Source organism: Rhea pennata, chromosome 5 (assembly GCF_028389875.1).
Source record: "Rhea pennata isolate bPtePen1 chromosome 5, bPtePen1.pri, whole genome shotgun sequence".
Taxonomy (NCBI): Eukaryota; Metazoa; Chordata; class Aves; order Rheiformes; family Rheidae; genus Rhea; species Rhea pennata.
In genome coordinates this window covers 32785935-32803550 of record NC_084667.1, presented here as the reverse complement: position 1 = coordinate 32803550, position 17616 = coordinate 32785935, and the positions used below count along the sequence as shown (strand labels likewise).

General features: G+C 40.2%; 1 protein-coding gene across 1 annotated transcript in view; it reads right to left on the bottom strand.

Annotated features, from left to right (window-relative positions):
• Nucleotides 1-14442, bottom strand: part of GALNT18 (polypeptide N-acetylgalactosaminyltransferase 18) — a 260211-nt gene extending 245769 nt beyond the window's left edge. Inside the window, exon 1 of the mRNA XM_062576816.1 lies at nt 14358-14442. The gene's annotated coding sequence lies outside the window, so the exon portion shown is untranslated. The remainder of the gene's footprint in view (nt 1-14357) is intronic.
• Between the last annotated feature and the right edge of the window lie 3174 nt (nt 14443-17616).

Below are 17616 nucleotides of genomic sequence, written 5' to 3'. Positions count from 1 at the left end.
TTAATGTATCTGAGAAACCTAAGTATTTAGAAAATAACTGAAACACTTATTTTCAACCTTTAAGCCACTTTGAAAGGATACCATAAATCCAGACATAAAATGCTACATAATTCACATCCATCTTCATGAATTGGAAAGGGAATATCTTTCATATCAGTTAGGATATAATGTTCTTGCACTGTATGTGCACTGGAGAACATTATATGAAATTGACTACATTCTGTTCTGTAGCAACAGAACAAAACGTACAAAGTTTATTTCCATTTTACTAATTGAGTAAGAAGTTGAATTATGAATTCCCTTACAGCAATACAGCTAGTCACAACCAACTGAAGAGGTCAAGTTAGACAGAAGGAGAGTTTACAGCTAAAGAAAACACCGATTGCCCCCTACCCGTTCCATCAATGGTTCCCAAGCAATGCATCTGGGTCAGATGACTAAGGTATAACCCTCCCCAGTCCATGGGTCACTCTGTCCTTCTCTAACCTCTCACACAGAGATTAATGATGCTGCTTACTATCTTGATTGACAAAACAGGCTCTCTTCCCTCAGGCAGCAGAGGCTCATACAGCTCAATTTACAATTTCTGCTACAGACTCCAGTTAGAAAAGGAGCATTACACAGACATCAGCTCGCAAGAATAAGACTTCCTTAGCAAGAAGCTTGTAACTAGGAGAAAGAAAAAAAGAAAAGTGAAAATCTCTCCAGATTTTAGACAGGAATTTAGGGAGCACTGATTTTGCTTCTTCAGTAGGAAAACACTGTTATATTGAGCCTGGCTCAGGAAGTGCTGAGGAAAAATTTCTCTCTACCACACAGAAAGGGTTTACTGAGGTCTACATGCAACAGCAAAGAAAATGAAAATATTCATAGAAACACAAGATATCCTTCATGATAAAGAGAGGGAGAAATGGGTACTTTGTATTCTTACCTGAATATGTAGAATAACAAATATGGTGAGAGCAAGGAGAAGTTGCTCTTGATTTTATAAGCAATTTTTGTATAATTATATTTTCCCTGTTGCCATTCCTTTCAGGTTTTGTAAATTCTCTCTCTCTCTTTTTGTTTGTTTGTTTGAGAGTGAGTAGTAGCTACAGAAGTTATACTACGGGGTCCAAAGGAAAGAGAGTGCTTGAATGCTACCAATAAGCTAACAAGCTTCTTGTTGGAAATAGCTGACAACTCACTGTACAATCCTTCTGCAGATTTTCTGCAATCAGATATTTCAGACTTTTGCCAAAAATGCCACAAAAAGCCAAGCTTAGCTGAATTAAAGCAATACGGCAAAGTTCTATATGAATCCAAGCCAACCTGATGAGACTCATCTTAAACATCCTCACATTCAGTTTTATGACAACTTGTGACCTCCAGGCCTTGCATCAGTAGGTGGTTCAACTGGGTTGAATAAGGAAAAAAAAAAATCCATAAATGATTTGATTTTTCTAGCCCAGAGCTTTGGCCATCTGCCCAGTAAGCGCTCATAATTAAAGTCATTTGGTTACAGGAATGAAAACATCTCCTCATTAGGAAGATAAGAACAAGATGTATAAGTGCAAGTTTAGAGTTTTGGGAAGGACAGCGTATTACTGATTTGCTGACAGAAGAAATGCTGGAAAGCAACTTTTGCCCTCCTTTGAACACAGCCAGTATCATTTAAATGTCTGAAGTCAAGAGATTGTGTAGATGCCATGTTTACAAGGATATTTGAGCTCAAAGATATTTACTTCCTGAACCAGTGGAGGAATTGATCATGTATGTATTGTTAGTCAGATTGAAGTGAGGGGGGTTCCTTCCTTAAAGGCTCAGAGACTTTATGCCTGGTGGCAGTCATTATCAGCAGTATTAAACACAGGCGGTGGTCAAGTTACTGAAAACTTTGACAACAGCAAAAACCCCTTACAGGGAATCTCCCAGAAATCCTTTGTGCTTGGGCTTTAGCAGCAGTGCTGAGCATTAAAAATCTGTAGACATTTTGTGCCCTATAAATTTCTCTGCTTCCCTCCACTTTGCACTATTTACCCCTGCAAGAGAAGCATTGCTCCTTTTCTGCAAACTCTGCCTCTGTATTTCATGCCAGGTTTTGAGCACCTGGAGCATGTGCTTTTATCTCAATAGCACATGTATTAGCTTAATGACAGTGGCAGCATGTAATTTTCTCTCTGCAAGTTTGGGCAACTTCTCTACTAAGTGATTTTCCTAGCAGGATACTAAAATTAGCCTTCTTGATCTTGGTGTATTCCAAATTGTAGTGATTGATGCTTCTGCCTCACAACTTGCATAACTTGATCAGTATGTCTGTTGTTTTCTGTTATTTCACAGGTATGTGCAATCTCTTAATTATAAAGGCACGTCCATTTTCAAAGGAGATGGCACCAAAAAAAGAACGGTCACGTCACAAAACCTGCACATTCACTGCTTGATAGTGGAAAGGGGAAGCCAGGCAGCTGTTTGGGGAAGACAAGTCAGTGTATTCTCAGTTGCCAAAGATAGACTCAAAGTTCTGAAGATTTAAAAAGTTTTATAGTGTAGTTTGGCTAAAGTCAAGACTAAGGACCTGAATATTCACTTCATTTTTATTACTATTAGTTATTAGATTTTATTACTACTAGATGCAGAAATTGAGGAGAAAAATAGTGGGTGTATTCTTTGTATGGAATCAGTAGATGACACAAAGGCAAAAACATAACTGCATCTGAAACAACTACCCAACAGTATTCCTAGCATATTTTAGGATACTTGACCTTGGAAGAGCTAAAGCTGCCTCTTTGGGGAGGGGAGGGAGGAAGAATTTTTTTGGGGGAAAAAATAACTATTTTGACAAATACAGATTTTCTTTTTCTTTAAAAAGTGAACCATTACTGAAAATTGCTTCAAGATTTTTGATATGAGAATCACCTCTCTACCCTGCAAAGTCTGAACCACATCTGTAGCTTCACATTTACAGCTACTTATACAAATACTTACTCATACTTTGCAGAGTGTGGCTCTAGGTATTACAGGTAGCTTATTTGATAATCTAGTGAAAAGCACAAATCCTTTAAAAACACACCACATAACTAATGCTGTGAAGACAGATTTAAAGTCCACAGTAACAATGACTATTGACGCACACAAATGAACTGATAGTGCACAAGCCTACTATATCAAGATTCCACATTTATGAAGTGAAGTTCTAAAAGGAAAAAAAGTTACCCCCCCCATACCTTCCCAGTAAATGTCTCTCTACATCACTTTATTTACTTTAATCCACAGGGCAGATATTTAAAAAAAAAAATCATGGTTAAAATTCAATACTTGAAGGTGTCCTAAGATATGCTGAATCGTGGGAAAGGTCAAAGCCAAAAATAAAAGATATAGACAAAAAGATTAAAAACACACATTACAATTTCACTGCAAGTCACAAGATTCTCTTTCAGTAGGCATTCATATTTTCTTTTTAAAACCTTGGATATTAAACCTATGTGTAGGCAAAAAATAATCACCAGATTTTCCACAAGTGATAAAAGCACAGAATCTGCCAGTGACAGCTGTCAAGTGCTTTGAACTTTTGTGAAGTAGGTGACTTCTTTAGGTGCCTAGATACAGAGCAAAGAGCTTAGATTTAGGAAACTTCCTCCCTCCCCCAATGTTGCCTATCATCCACATACTTGTGAGTAGTAACAGCAACATACCATAGTAATAAGGCTTAGTAACCTGAAGGGTACTCCTAAAATTAAGCCATCAGCAAGCAATAATATACAATATACTATTTTACATATAGCTTTACATGACTAACAAAATTAAGTTCCACCTTTCAAGTTAGAATACTCCAGCTGAGCATTACCCAGACTAGTAAATGCTAGCTTCACTATTAAAATAGTTGCATTTTGTGTAAAAGTAACTATCTAGGAACATAAGGGACTTGACCTTTTACTCAGAACAAAGAGTTTTCTTGGCCAGTCCATCACGAGATGGAAGACATAAGCAATCCATCCATCAGAAAATGTACACTAACATCATTTTAGTTTTACATTAGTGGAAATTCTGGCTATTACTGTCTATGGTTTTGATTGTTCCTATCTATTTCAAATCCTAACAGATAGCTGAAAGAAAAATGTATTAAACAAACAAACCCCTCAGAAGTATCATCCAAGCAGTTCTCCCTCTATAATGATGGTACTATAAAGAAAACTTTCAAATACAACAAAGCTAGAACTTGACAAGTATTTCAGTTGGAATAAGAGTAGTTTCTTTGAGTTTGTTTAAGAACCAAGGAATCAAAATGACAAAGTTTTCACTGCTGTTTTCAAGCAAAAATGCTTTATAAAAAAATTCTGACTTTATATCTGTCTGGTTTTTTGGACACTATCAATGAACACATTTCTTAGCATCGTTGACAGTCAAAATAATTATTGGAGCAGTGAGCAAAAATTGTTTTCCCAAACATCCTCCTGCTGCTGTGCTGTTCACACTTTCACTTCTCTGAACTCACGACACAGACATAGATCCAATTTTTCATTGGAGTCGATTCATCAATAGTCTTCATTACAACAAATTATGCAGAGCAAATTACACAAAAAGTAACACAGTCATGACTTCAGTCAAGTGTAAACGTTAAGGTGCAAGAATATTCCACTTTAAAGTACTGAACAAGTACTTTGTTGGTGGCAGATGCCATCAATCTCCGTGAACCGGCTTACAAAGGGGAGAACATTTGGCTATATAAATAAAGAATAAGTACACAACTGCCCCATTTTGTGTGTCAGGCCAGTTATATGACTTATATCAGTTTCTCTGGTCTGTCTCGTTTCTGTCCCTAGGTTGTACCATCTTGGCTAATCCTCATCAGCCACAACGCTACCTCAGCAACAGCCCTGAGGTGCCCTGGCAGAAAACCCTGTCTTCTGGTAGATAAAAGGATGCTACCACTTTCCAGGAAAAATAAAATAAAATAAAATAAAATAAGATTATCAAAACTGTCACTTGAAGTCTTTCTGGATCAGTTTCAGGAGGAAGCAAAACCTCTGGCTGTTTAGAGCTAATTTTTTTTTTTCTGCAAAACAGAATACTGTCTCATTTTTTTGTCTTTTTTTGAGAGGAGAGAGGGAAAGAAATTTCACCTCTACAAACCTATTGAGTGGTAGGATGTACAAAGGAATCCGTAACCCTGGAAGCCAGCTTCCCTGCCCTGAGGTACACTGACTTGAGATCTACACTATTTTCCAGAAATGTTGGAATTCAAACCTATATTAACTGATGCTCATAAGCTTCTTCCTTAAAGTACCTACAAGAAGTATTATCACCATTATCTAGGTGGCATTTTCAAGAAGAGAAAGAACTATCAAAGCTAGGATAAAGCAAAACAATTCCTATTCTGAGGCTCATTTAAACTTACCAAACTGTATTAAGGAGACCTAAGAAGACATGTAACAACATGTTACAGAGTAGATAAAAGTACATGAAACACAGCAGCAAAAAAGGCATTCAAGGAATTAAAAACAACAACAAAAAAAATCTTAAAGCAACACATACCAAAGAAAAGGTCTCTTCCCAAAGAAAAGTGCTTGCTTTAAGAGGCAAGTTTTCTAAGCCCAGTGACCTGCATGCTTTGAGACACCTGCAGTTTTCTCCCATGAAGAAAAGCTTCCTTGCATCTCCCCCTAAAAAGATCTCCATAGATATGTTACTTCTTCCTTTAATGTATCATCTACACTATCAGCACAGTTATCTTATTTGTTTTTTTCCCCCTCAAGAACTGATGCAGCTACAGATGTTTTTCTACACCTCATTAGTTTTTATTAACAACACCAAATACAGCTTCACACTTTGTCTTGTTATTAAGTTCTATGGTGGTAGCAGTTACTGCATTGCTTTGGGCAAGTTTTGTAAGGCTCCTGAGTTTTGATAAGGTCATTAATCACAATATGACTCTGCTAATTCAGAATACAGAGATATCCGTAACAATGGTTATTAAAGCATGGTTATAGTTAGCATTCTCTTTAGCTTACCTGTACAGATTTGTTCTACTTAGATAGCAGCCTTTGTTAACAATATAGAAGAAAATGAGGAAGAAAGTAACACTTGCATGCTCCAGTGAAAATCCCTCTGAAGAGTCAAGAGTAGGATTGACATTGTGAGCTGCTTGGCATCTCATTATATCCTAATCGACCTCAGGTCCTACTGATTTCAGTAGCAGTTGAAAATATTCAACACCTGGCAACACTTGGACTTAAATGACACAAGGCACTTTGAAATTCACAAATGAGAAAGAATATAAATAGCACTGAATTCTTTGCTCCTCTCTATCGTAGCTTGACACTGCAAACCTGCAGGCTGCAAGTACTTGTACTCCAAGCATTTGCTACCCAAAATGCTGTCTTCTTTCAAAATAGCTTCTGAAAGGTTAACACCTATAGAAAGCACCTTGCCAAAGAGGACAACTTAGCAGTGTTTGCCAGGCTGATCTTCTCATTATTTATTTGCTCTTCACTTATCTCTCAAAGTTTGCTACTCCCAATTCCTTGTCTTCAAAAGGGTAAGAGGTTAGCAGCTTTTTTGTTTTGATCACTAGTATAATCAGGTCTGAGGAAGTACATCGCAAAAGAAAAAGAAAAAGCAAGAAAGAAGATAGATGATTTGGTAAGACAGTCCTGAGAAAGAAAACAAAAGACTGAATCCATTTCTTTCTTGCAAACCAAAGCTTGCTTCCTCAGTATCATATTTTGCCATATACTTTATTCTAAATGCCTGAAGGGGTATTGGCACAGGATTCTTTTCATGTAGTATTTGGAATACTACATTCCTCATAACACTGTGAGGTGGGGTTTTGGGGAGTTGAGAGGTTGTTTGGTTGTTTTTTTTTTTTTTTTTTTTTTTTTTTTAAATCAGAACCATGTGCCATGAGGTACTAAGTATCCATCCACAATGTGAATTCAAGAGAAGTTGAGATTACTTATCTCTAGATAAAATGCGCTCAGTACTTCACAGGATTAAAATCTAGCAGGTATTAACTCCATCAGGGTGTAAGAACGAGCCCCTAACGTTATACCTCTCTACAGCTGGCCTACTAGAAGAGGTGGTTCTATGAAAAAGGCAGTAGAACTGCAGCGAGTCCAACTTCTTTCCTAAGCCAGCTTAATGTTTAACATGCAGAACATCAGAATGATGTATCAGAACAATATAGATTCGAAAGAGCATAGAGAGAGCACAAAATACAGTAATTTTTCTCCAGAACATCCCTTCAGTCTCCACTGATGTATGGTTTGCAGAGTTCCTGAGCCAAATGTGGTGCTTGGGTACCCTACAGCCCTGACTGACTAATTGTGTAGCAAGGAGCCCAATGCAAATGCAGAGAAAGTCTCCCTCCTTGGTTCTGTTTTTCCCTCCCAACCTTCCACTATTCGATGTGTCTAGTAGTTGCACTAGCAGACAGAGAGCAAGCATTCTCTAGAGACCACCTCACTCCGCTGATGATTAAATGTCACCTCTTTTCTACACTGAAATGTCTTAGTTTGATTATTCCTTATTCAGATAACAACATACAGGGAATACATGCATAGCTGAGTGCAGAAACTGCTTACCCCATATAATGCATGCCAGCTCTTTTTCTAGCACTGGTTCCTGTCTGACACAATAACGAGCGACTTCAGGAAGCTAAACTGCAGGAAGCCATTTCTTTTGCACAGTTAGGCTTTTTGGCAGATAGTTTGGCTCTCTGAATTGACTCACTGTGGAGTCAGACAGGCCCTGGAGCCATTGCATAGGAGAGGGCAAGTCTGTGTGGTGAGCAGCCGTGATGGAAGCCGCAGCGGCAGTAGTTTAGAAGAACGTGCCCTCAGTGCCCTATCTGGACCTGACTGCTCTGGAACTTGGCTAATTCTCTATAAGCTAGGTATGACAAAAACAAAGCTTCCTGCATCAGAGAGGTGGGTGCAAGGTACACAACAGTCTCAGGTACTGGTTTATATGTAAAACTACATTTGACCTTTTCACTTCACAATTATGCTGCTTTGGTGTAAAGCAGGCTGTTCCTGCAAGTAAACTGTCAACTACAGACTTACAGCCAGGCAAGAAGTGCACACATGATATACAAGACTTATGTATATCTGTAATACTCAAGTGTTTTCAATGCTCTCTTACAGAGATGCACTACACCTTACTATGCTTCAAAACAGGTAGTTTAATTTCCAGAGTTTTAATAAAATCTGTTAGTTATACCACATTTCATTTTTCCTCACGGAGCTCCCTAGTAGCAGCTTATTTTCCAAATCTCCAGCTACTCAGCTTTGGTTTGCAAAATGGGAAGATGAAGACATTTTTCTGTTTTACTTCATGTTTTTCCTGTACAATAAAGCTTATTGTTAAACTGTTGTTTTCAGTATTAATAGCATTCACATATAATGTACCTAGTGCTTAATCAGTGCAACAGTAAACACAGATCCTTCTCAGGCAGACCAAAGTATATCAGCTGTGTGACTGGAAACAAGATTAGGTCTGTCTGTAGCACAGTGAAAACATCCTTCCTGCTGTCTCTCTGGTAATCATAAGGAGCAGTATGAAAGACTTTCAAGATATAGGAGGCATAGGCGATCCAAAAGATAAGGACAGAAGTCACGAGAGGATAAGGCGTAACAGGCCAGTGAAGGAGTCTGACCCAATCATCCCTACTCTTTGTGCAGTTTGGAATCCTAGTTCAAATACATAAACCCATTTCTCATAGGATAGAGTAACATGAAAACCAAAGTGAAAAAAATGAATTTTATGTGTGGTTCTAAAAATACAATAAATGCTTCAAGTAACTAATACACACAGATAGGAGAACCAACTGTTGGCAGCAGCTAGGCTAACCAGAATCAAGACATGCTCCATACTGTTATTCCTCTGGAAAATGAACTTTGCTAAGCAATAATACATTTTGGAAATCTGCCCATCAGTTATGCAGCTGATTCTTTCACCACAACAACAAAACAAAAAGAAAACTCTGGGTATATCCTTTTATTTAGAGCAGTGTAACTGTTTGAAATAGCAGTGTTTTTCTGGAAGTCAAAATGCTGGAAGTTAAGCAGAACCAAGCGGAGATTACTGTGACTGATCCTCCTTCCACTTCCCTTTCTGAAAAATAAAACATAAGCTAGGTAGAACTATTTCTTAAATTTGGGAAAAGGGAAGGGTGGGAACAGCCCTCAGGAACCTTCTCAGTTCTGAGTTGTAAGCACACTGATACACCCTGCCCCTAAGCACCCACACAATCGATGAATAAAAACAAGAGGATCATGCAATGACAGAACATACAAGTCCCAGAACATGCTTTTGCAAATGCAAGACAGATTTATTCAAATATAAGCTAGAACTAGCAAAATAGCAGATGGCTAACAGTGACATCATTGAAAACTCAACACTTCAAAACAAGCTAAGCTACTGCAATAATTCTTAAAATAAAGTGTTAGAATTGGAATAGATCCTCTAGACCAGAAAACTTGGTTCAAAAACAGACACTCAGGTTACTTTCATAAATATATTGTGCATCATTAGCTAGTTGCCTTTTTTTCTTTTCCCCTTAAATAGCATTTTCTTCATGTCAGAATTCTGCTTTAAGGGTTCTTCTGGTGGTCAGAACTCCTCACTATAGGCCAGTTTCTACTGCCCAGTTTGAAAGAACTCTTTACCCCTTCTGCCCAGCTCCATCATCCAGCTCCAAATTTGCAGTAGGTTGTTTTTTGAGGGGACGGGGTGGTTTTTTGCCCCCCCCTTTTTTTTTGAGTGTAAGAACTTCATAACCTCATTCCCACTGTGTTGTTGGGCCCTACATTTGGAAGTAAGATCCCTTCTACAGATTAAGGCAGGGTATTCATTTGCTTTTTAAGCTACAGCTGCATTAAGAAAAAGAAGATAAAGAAAAGAATAAAGCTAGTATGGCTGGAGAATTTTGTTTTTAGCGTCCTTGGAAAAGATTGAATTAACCTAGTTTCTTACAGGCTTCCTGAGTAGGCTGAACCACCTGTTCAAAACTCTTCACTGAGAGCATCTTCTCTTGCACGTTAAAAACCTTTTCTGGGGGGAGGGGAGGGAAAGGGGGCAGTAGGAAGCTTTCACCTCTTCTAAGCCTGAGAGAGTCAAAAATAAACAGAATTTCTTTTCTCCCCCAAAACTACTTTTCCTACAGCATACCATCAAGCAAGTTCAAGACACTTCCAAAACCACCACAGATGTGTTGACAATAACACATCTTTGCATCGAGTGAAAGACAACATTGGAAAGCTTTGCTTTAAAGCTATGACCAAGCATTCTTCATTGCTTTCAGAAATCCAAGTACCTATGTTGTCAGTCCCTTCAGAAGAAGCCTGCTTACACCAGCCTCTTACTTGTGGCCCTAACACAAACTGGCATTGAAAATGGAAGCTGAACCCAGAATCCTGGGCTTCCATGCCCAGACCAGAAAACTGCCGGGCACGTTCCGCGTTTAGCATGGGCCATGCTCTGCGCAGCGCTAGAGGCACTGCTCGAAGCGTTCGGAGAGTTGGAGAGTTTGAAAAGCAGTGCCGCGCCCGCCGTGCGCTCTGTACACTCACCGGGAAAGCGGCGCGGGCCGAGTGCAGGCGAGGCGAGGCGAGGCGAGGCGAGGCGAGGCGAGGCGAGGCGAGGCGGTGCCGTGCCGCCTGAAGGGCCGCCCGGGCAGCGCTGGCCTCGCCGACAAACGGGCAGGGACGGAGGCGGCCGCCGCCCGGGCCCCGCCGCCATCTTGTGGCCGTTGTGCGCACTTAGCCGGGGCCGCCGCAGCCGAGCGGCGCTAACGGCCGCCGCGCGCGCGCCCAGCACCCGGGGAAGCTGTAACGGCCGAGGGCAGCGAGCGCCTCCCGCTCCTCTCTGCGCCGCCCCTCCGCGACCAGAGGCCGCCTGAAGTATTAGCAGCCACGCCGAAGCTTTCTGCTGTGCTTGGGGGGCTCTCACAGGACTGCAGAAAAAAATCTCACAATAAATAGTACTTCTGCAGGCTCGTTATACACAGAAAAGCCCAGACCACAGAACTTTTTCAAAATTGAAAAGTAAAACACTACATGACTTCAGAGATAGCAAGAGAGTTCAACTTACCATCTCCCACATTTAGAAACAGTGTTAGAGGCTCTTATCCTCAGTCCCTCGCAGCAGCTACACCTGGCCACACAGCTGCCCTTTCTCTGCTCTGCAACCACTCTTAGTTCTATCTCTCCTGCAGTAAAAAGTTCTTTCTAGAGCTCTAAATGAGCTACAACATGAAACAACCACATTTTTCAAGAGCACACTTCCTTTGGGAGCAAGAGAGGCCGAGCCCTTCCCCAGGCGCTGCCTCGCCGAGAGCACAGCGAGCCCCCGTGACCCCAGCACCTGGAAGGCTCTGGCAACGCTGCGGGTGGGCAGAAGGCAGGGTAAAACCCTGCTTATCCTGTGCGCACACAAGTGAAGCTAGGGCAGCTGCTGAAGTTGGGCTCTTCAGCACGCCACAAAGTGCAAAAAGGCCCTGTAGAGACAACAGAATTATCTAAATACATCAAGTAACATTAACGTGATAAGAGTGGTTATTTCCAGCATTTTTCACAGTATAGTTTTAATCAGTTCTTCCTTAAGTTTCTTGCTGCTCTGGTCTTGTATCAGATCCTGTAAATTCTTTGTACATGAGTTTTCTTTTTTGTATTTCTCTGTAGACACAGATTTATAACAGTATCTCTTAAGCCACAGCTATTTCTGTAGAAAGTCAGCAAGGCCAACATTAAAGTCGGGTTACAATTTCCATTACAAACAACTATTTCCAGAATTTTACTACACTTGAATAAAAGTGTCCCACAAGTAGAAATAATAGCTGGACAAAAGCAATTAAAGATTTAAAACAGGGACTCAGTTTTGCACCTGCTATCACTGAAACCTAGTCTACTTTTCAGCAATTAGGAATCTGACCTTTTAGAGGTTATGATTTGTAAATGTAAACATGTTGGATTCAGGACAGCTGAGTGTCTGTCACTGATTACTGACAGCTGCAAACAAAACCATACCTGAGGTTACTATTCTGCAGTGGGGACAAGACAGTTTGCCTATTTTGACCCCCCCACCAAAAAAAAAATCTAATGAGGCTTTGCTTTAAAAGGAAAGAGAAGCATTTCAATGCCCCAAACATTAAATCCTTCATTAATGATGTAAAGTGTTGTACATCCCTCCAACACTTACGCCAAACACACATGATGGCTGGCCACATGGTGCCATATCATACTCAGCCATGAATTGCCTTTACTTTATTGTCTGCCAGAGCATTTTAGTGACTGTGAAAGACCACGAAAGAAGGATTACTTTGAAACTTTCTGAAAAGGAAAAAATGCTCTAGGGAACTTTAAACAACAGTAAATCTAAGACCTATTGCACAGCACAAGAGATCTCATGAGAAAGGAAGAAAGCCTTTCAATTTTGAAAAACAGTCACAGAGAGAGATGCCACCACAAGACCACTGATAAAACATATTTAAGAAGGAATAAGAAAAGATAAGTGGCCAGCTTTTGGGCAGCATTTTGTTCCACAGATTCCATCCTCACGGATCAATATAATACTTATTGTCAGTACAAATTATGAATTACTGATGTTGCTCTTACGACAGACATCTCAAATACCTTTTCCTGTCTTCACTTCTAAATTAAAATGGGTGTGCAAAGACTGGGGGCTGAATACAAAACAGAGACTTAACCATCATAGCGCTAAGCATTCCAACACATGACTATGAATGGAGATAATCTGGGCACAGCTTCTTCATGCCCATGCAGCCAGTGCTGGTCTAAGGGGCAGTCCCATCCTACCTGCAACATGTCTCCACCTCTTTTCTGCTACTAGCATTTGTCAGTTGACCTGGCAGGAAAGTTTTGAGTATTTGTTTGGGTTTTACCATAGGGCTACATGAATGGTAGAAATAGCTAGAAATAGCACACAGGAGGACGGTAGGAACTAGATAGTTCCTTTTAGCTTCAGCACAGAAGGCAGTTGTGAAACTGCACTTTCTCATGCTGAAAGAATAGAAAGTAACATTTGTCAAGGCAGGAGACACCTCTCATTAGACTACCTAATGCTGCTGGAAAAAAATAGCAGTTTCAAACACTCAAGACCTTCCTCAAGAAACTTGTCTCCTGAGGTACACATCTGCCTGAGACACTACAATACTGAGACAGGTAGTTATTTGTCAAAAACAAACAGACAAAAACTTGATAATCTCTGGGCCAGAAAGTGAGTGAAAATGACTCCACAGCTTGGTAGCTGGAAAACTTACTTGTAAGACCCAAACGCCAGTTCCTGTTGCAATAAGTTACTTTTTATGTAGCGAAACTGTTTCAACCGGAGGCTACAGAAAACTTGCAACAGAATATTCTCGATCCCACTTGCTAAGATAGTCTTCCAACAGACTCAGACTCTGTCTCCAAAATGAATGGGCAAGTGAACTGAGCCTCTCTTTTCTTCTGTGCTACATGACATAAGGTTATGCTATTGAGAATATACAAGGGATGTCACAACTTCCTTTGTGTTTCCTGGAGGGCTGTGTAAGCAGGAAAAACAGGAAAATACATAATTTGTAAAACTTGCAATAGTTTTGATTTGGGAAAAGTGCTCAAGGTGTGATGTTCAAGTCAAAAATACTTTTTCACATGAACAGTGTCTGAAACTTAGTGGTTCCTGATTTTGACTTAGTTAGGTGGCAACTACTGTCTCACAGAGGAAAGTTCTTAAGAACAATCTGCAAGGGCATGAACCTGTTCTCTCAGCTACTGAATTTCATCTCTTTTATCTTTCACCTATCCTCAAGGTTATTCAGTTCCTTCTTATGATATTATGTCTCTTGCATAGTGACAGTGTTTACCAGCTGCATGCCAATAGCAGGTTTCATTAATAAACTCTTCATTTTTGAACAAAGGTCATTAATGAAAATATCACATATGTTTGCCTAAGACAGTAATAATTTAACACAGAACTAAAGGGGAAGAATTTGACTTACATCAGAATCAGACAAAATAAGATGAACTGACCTGAAATATAGTGGCCTCAATAAAAGCCACACAAAGAAACTGTTTCCAGCAACAGCAAATAGCTATCCAAATAATCTTATTATTAATTTATCTGGATGTGATAAATAAAGAAAATGCTTGTTATTTTTCAGAATCAGAAATCTATATATAGCACAGAAATCTATATATATCATACTTTTATTAAAATACAACAGTGGATATAGATGAACAAATCAGTCATTTGCATTAGTCAAAGAGAATGTTTTACTATTACCTAAAATCAGATTAAAGACCTCCTTAGCTTTGTGTTGCAAGCCAGCTAATTAGCATGACCACCTAACAATCTAGCCAGCTGAAGGAGTGTATACCTACCAACCAGAACTGGAATGTTTTTGGTCCAGTCACCAACTGGTTGTTGGAGAAGATGTGTAAAGGAGTTCTCATAAGCAGGTGAATTGCTATCCTGGCCTATCAGGAGCCCCTAAAACACAAAATGAGTAAGGCATCACATCACTTAGTGTAGGATTTAATTACCAAACACTACAAGATACACCAAATTAGTTTAATATCTACTACAAGTAAGTTGGCGAGACTGAATTCTTGTGTTGTTTCCCCATGTTGTTAGACAAAGACCTTCTTTCCTCCTTTTTCTCCTCCACTCCATCCCCCTTGTTCATTATCTAGAGGTTACAGTTACGGTGCAGAACCCATTTCCTCTCTCCAGTCACGAACTTTGTCATGTCTACCTTGGCATCAAGCTTCATTTCTTGCTGCTTCTGCCACACCATTTATTTGTTCTTTTTTTTTTTTTCTGTTTGTTTTGTTCTTGAAAGTTTTTTAAGCTGTCTTCCTCTAGACTGTACTAATATGGGGTTAGATTAATAAAACATAGTTGATTTGTATTCAGGGTCAGGTCTTCTTTCTACTTCATTGTTTAAAAGGTATCTGGCAAGTTTATTGGGCATATCATCCTGAAAGTACTGTTTGTGTTTGATAAAATAATGAGTAACCTAAGAGATATCCAGCTGCATGCAAAAAGTATACATAGGATTCCTTCTTTCAATTGTTATCCTGCATATTGTAAACATATATAGGTACCTGAGCAAATAAAAAAAAGACGATCACTCCAAAATGAAAAAAAAAAATAGTAAGCAGTTATTAAGAAGAAAGAATACACTATTACTAAACTGAGATTAAAAAAAATATATGCTAAATACATAGAAATAATAGTAAGGATATGAAAACTGTAACCAAGAATTTAGTAAACACAAAAATTAAGACTGCGCATATTCCTTATGATATGCATCTTTATTACATGCACATACACTATTTCTTCTACAAGATCTACATCTCATTCAGAGCTACACAGATCGCTCTCTTAATGAGCAACAATCCAATATTCTATTTTGTTCTTTTTTGCTCCTTGGGAAATGGCCAGTACTCTACTTAGTGCACACTATTCCAATACAACTGTAAAACAGGAGTATTAGACTGCTTGTAGTTGCCTCTATAGCTCCTACTCTTCACTGCAACACCTCACTGCTTTATAAACATGAAGACAGAAATCCAGATATCTAGGGTAATACTTAACTGACTTAAGTATGAGATGATCTTTCTCTCTCCCTCCCTCTCTCTCTTATTCTCTCTTTCTCTTCCTCTCCCTGTTTATGTATTGAGGTGGATTGAGAACTGGCTGAAAGGCAGAGCTCAGAGGGTCGTCATCAGTGGCGTGGAGTCTAGTTGGAGGCCTGTGGCCAGTGGCGTCCCCCAGGGCTCTGTACTGGGTCCCATCCTGTTCAACCTTTTCACCAATTACCTGGAGAAACGGACAGAGTGCCTCCTCAGCAAGTTTGCTGATGATACCAAGCTGGGAGGAGTGGTTGACACACCTGAGGGCTGTGCTGCCATTCAGAGAGACCTGGCCAGGCTGGAGAGCTGGGCAGAGAGGAACCTCATGAGGTTCAACAACGGCAAGTGCAGAGTCCTGCACCTAGGGAGAAATAACTCTAGGCACCAGCACAAGCTGGGGGCTGACCTGCTGGAGAGCAGCTCTGCAGAGGAGGACCTGGGAGTGCTGGTGGATGACAAACTGACCATGAGGTAACAAGGTGCTCTTGTGGCCAAGAAGGCCAACAGGATCCTGAGGTGCATTAAGAAGAGTGTTGCCAGCAGGTCAAGGGAGGTGATCCTGCCCCTCCACTCAGCCCTGGGGAGGCCTCATCTCAAGTACTGCGTCCAGTTCTGGGCTCCCCAGTACAAGAGAGACATGGGACTACTGGAGAGAGTCCAGCATAGGGCTACAAAGATGATCAGAGGGCTGGAGCACCTGCCCTATGAGGAACGGCTGTGAGAGCTGGGTCTGTTTAGCCTGGGGAAGAGAAGACTGAGGAGGGATCTTATCAACGTGTATAAGTACCTGAAGGGAGGGTGTCAAGGGGACGGGGACAAACTCTTTCCAGTTGTCCTGTGTGATGGGACAAGAGGCAATGGGCAGAAATTGAAGCACAGGAAGTTCCGCCTGAGCGTGAGGGGGAATTTCTTCCCTGTGAGGGTGACGGAGCCCTGGAACAGGTTGCCCAGAGAGGTTGTGGAGTCTCCTTCTCTGGAGATCTTCAAGGCCTGCCTGGATGCAACCCTGCCTAACATGCTGTAGGTGACCCTGCTGAGCAGGGAGGTTGGACTAGATGATCTCCAGGGGTCCCTTCCAACCTTGCTGATTCTATGTATGTATGTATCATATTATGCTTATTAGATACCTCTCCAACATCTGCAAAACTCTTCCTACAAATAATAACTTCGCTCCTTCCCTGAGTCACCTGCAAAACATTTTTTTTTCTTTTATTTCTTCTGGTAGGTATCTCCCCACTTCTCTCACACTTAAATTAGTTCACAACAGAGAGAGGGCATATTATGCTCTATGCCATAGAGCAGAAAACCATTAATCCCACAATTCTAGTAACTCCTCCACAAATACAGACCAGGTTGTCTACATCAAAAGTACCAAAGGCAGGATAGAACATCACAGCGCCCATACTAAAAACATTTGACTCCTGCTACAGCTACTCAGAGCTGACACATTCTGTGCCAAACACAGCTGAAAAACCTGTTCACCATGCTGCACTGAAGTATCTAGATAATGAGCTCTTGGCATCCAAGCCTGGTGGTTACAAAGTAGATGAATCCTACAGAAAATGTTAGCTGTCAAACCATGTGACCACACACCAATTTTGATACTACTGACATCTACAAAGAAAAACATTTTAGACAAACACATTTGTTAAGTAAGAGTAGAAATTAGATCAAAAACCTTATGCTTTAATTAAAAAAGTGGTTTAATCCAAACTGCATTTCCTAGTGGAAGAGGTAAGATTTTTCAGCATGGCTCTGGAATTAGGACATGTTTAAGAGACTATTTGTACAAAACCCATTAAAATTACTGGTTAGACAGAGGATAGTGGGTAAGATACTCTGTCTGAATCAAGCCTCGAGTAACTAGCCCCAGATACCCTTGATCAGCAATCCCTCTTGATGTTAAAATGCATGGTATAAACTCACACTTCAGGTAAAATCTAAGAGGTCCTCTTTATTAATGTACTTTTTGCTTCTTAATAAATAACTAAGCATGTTTAAA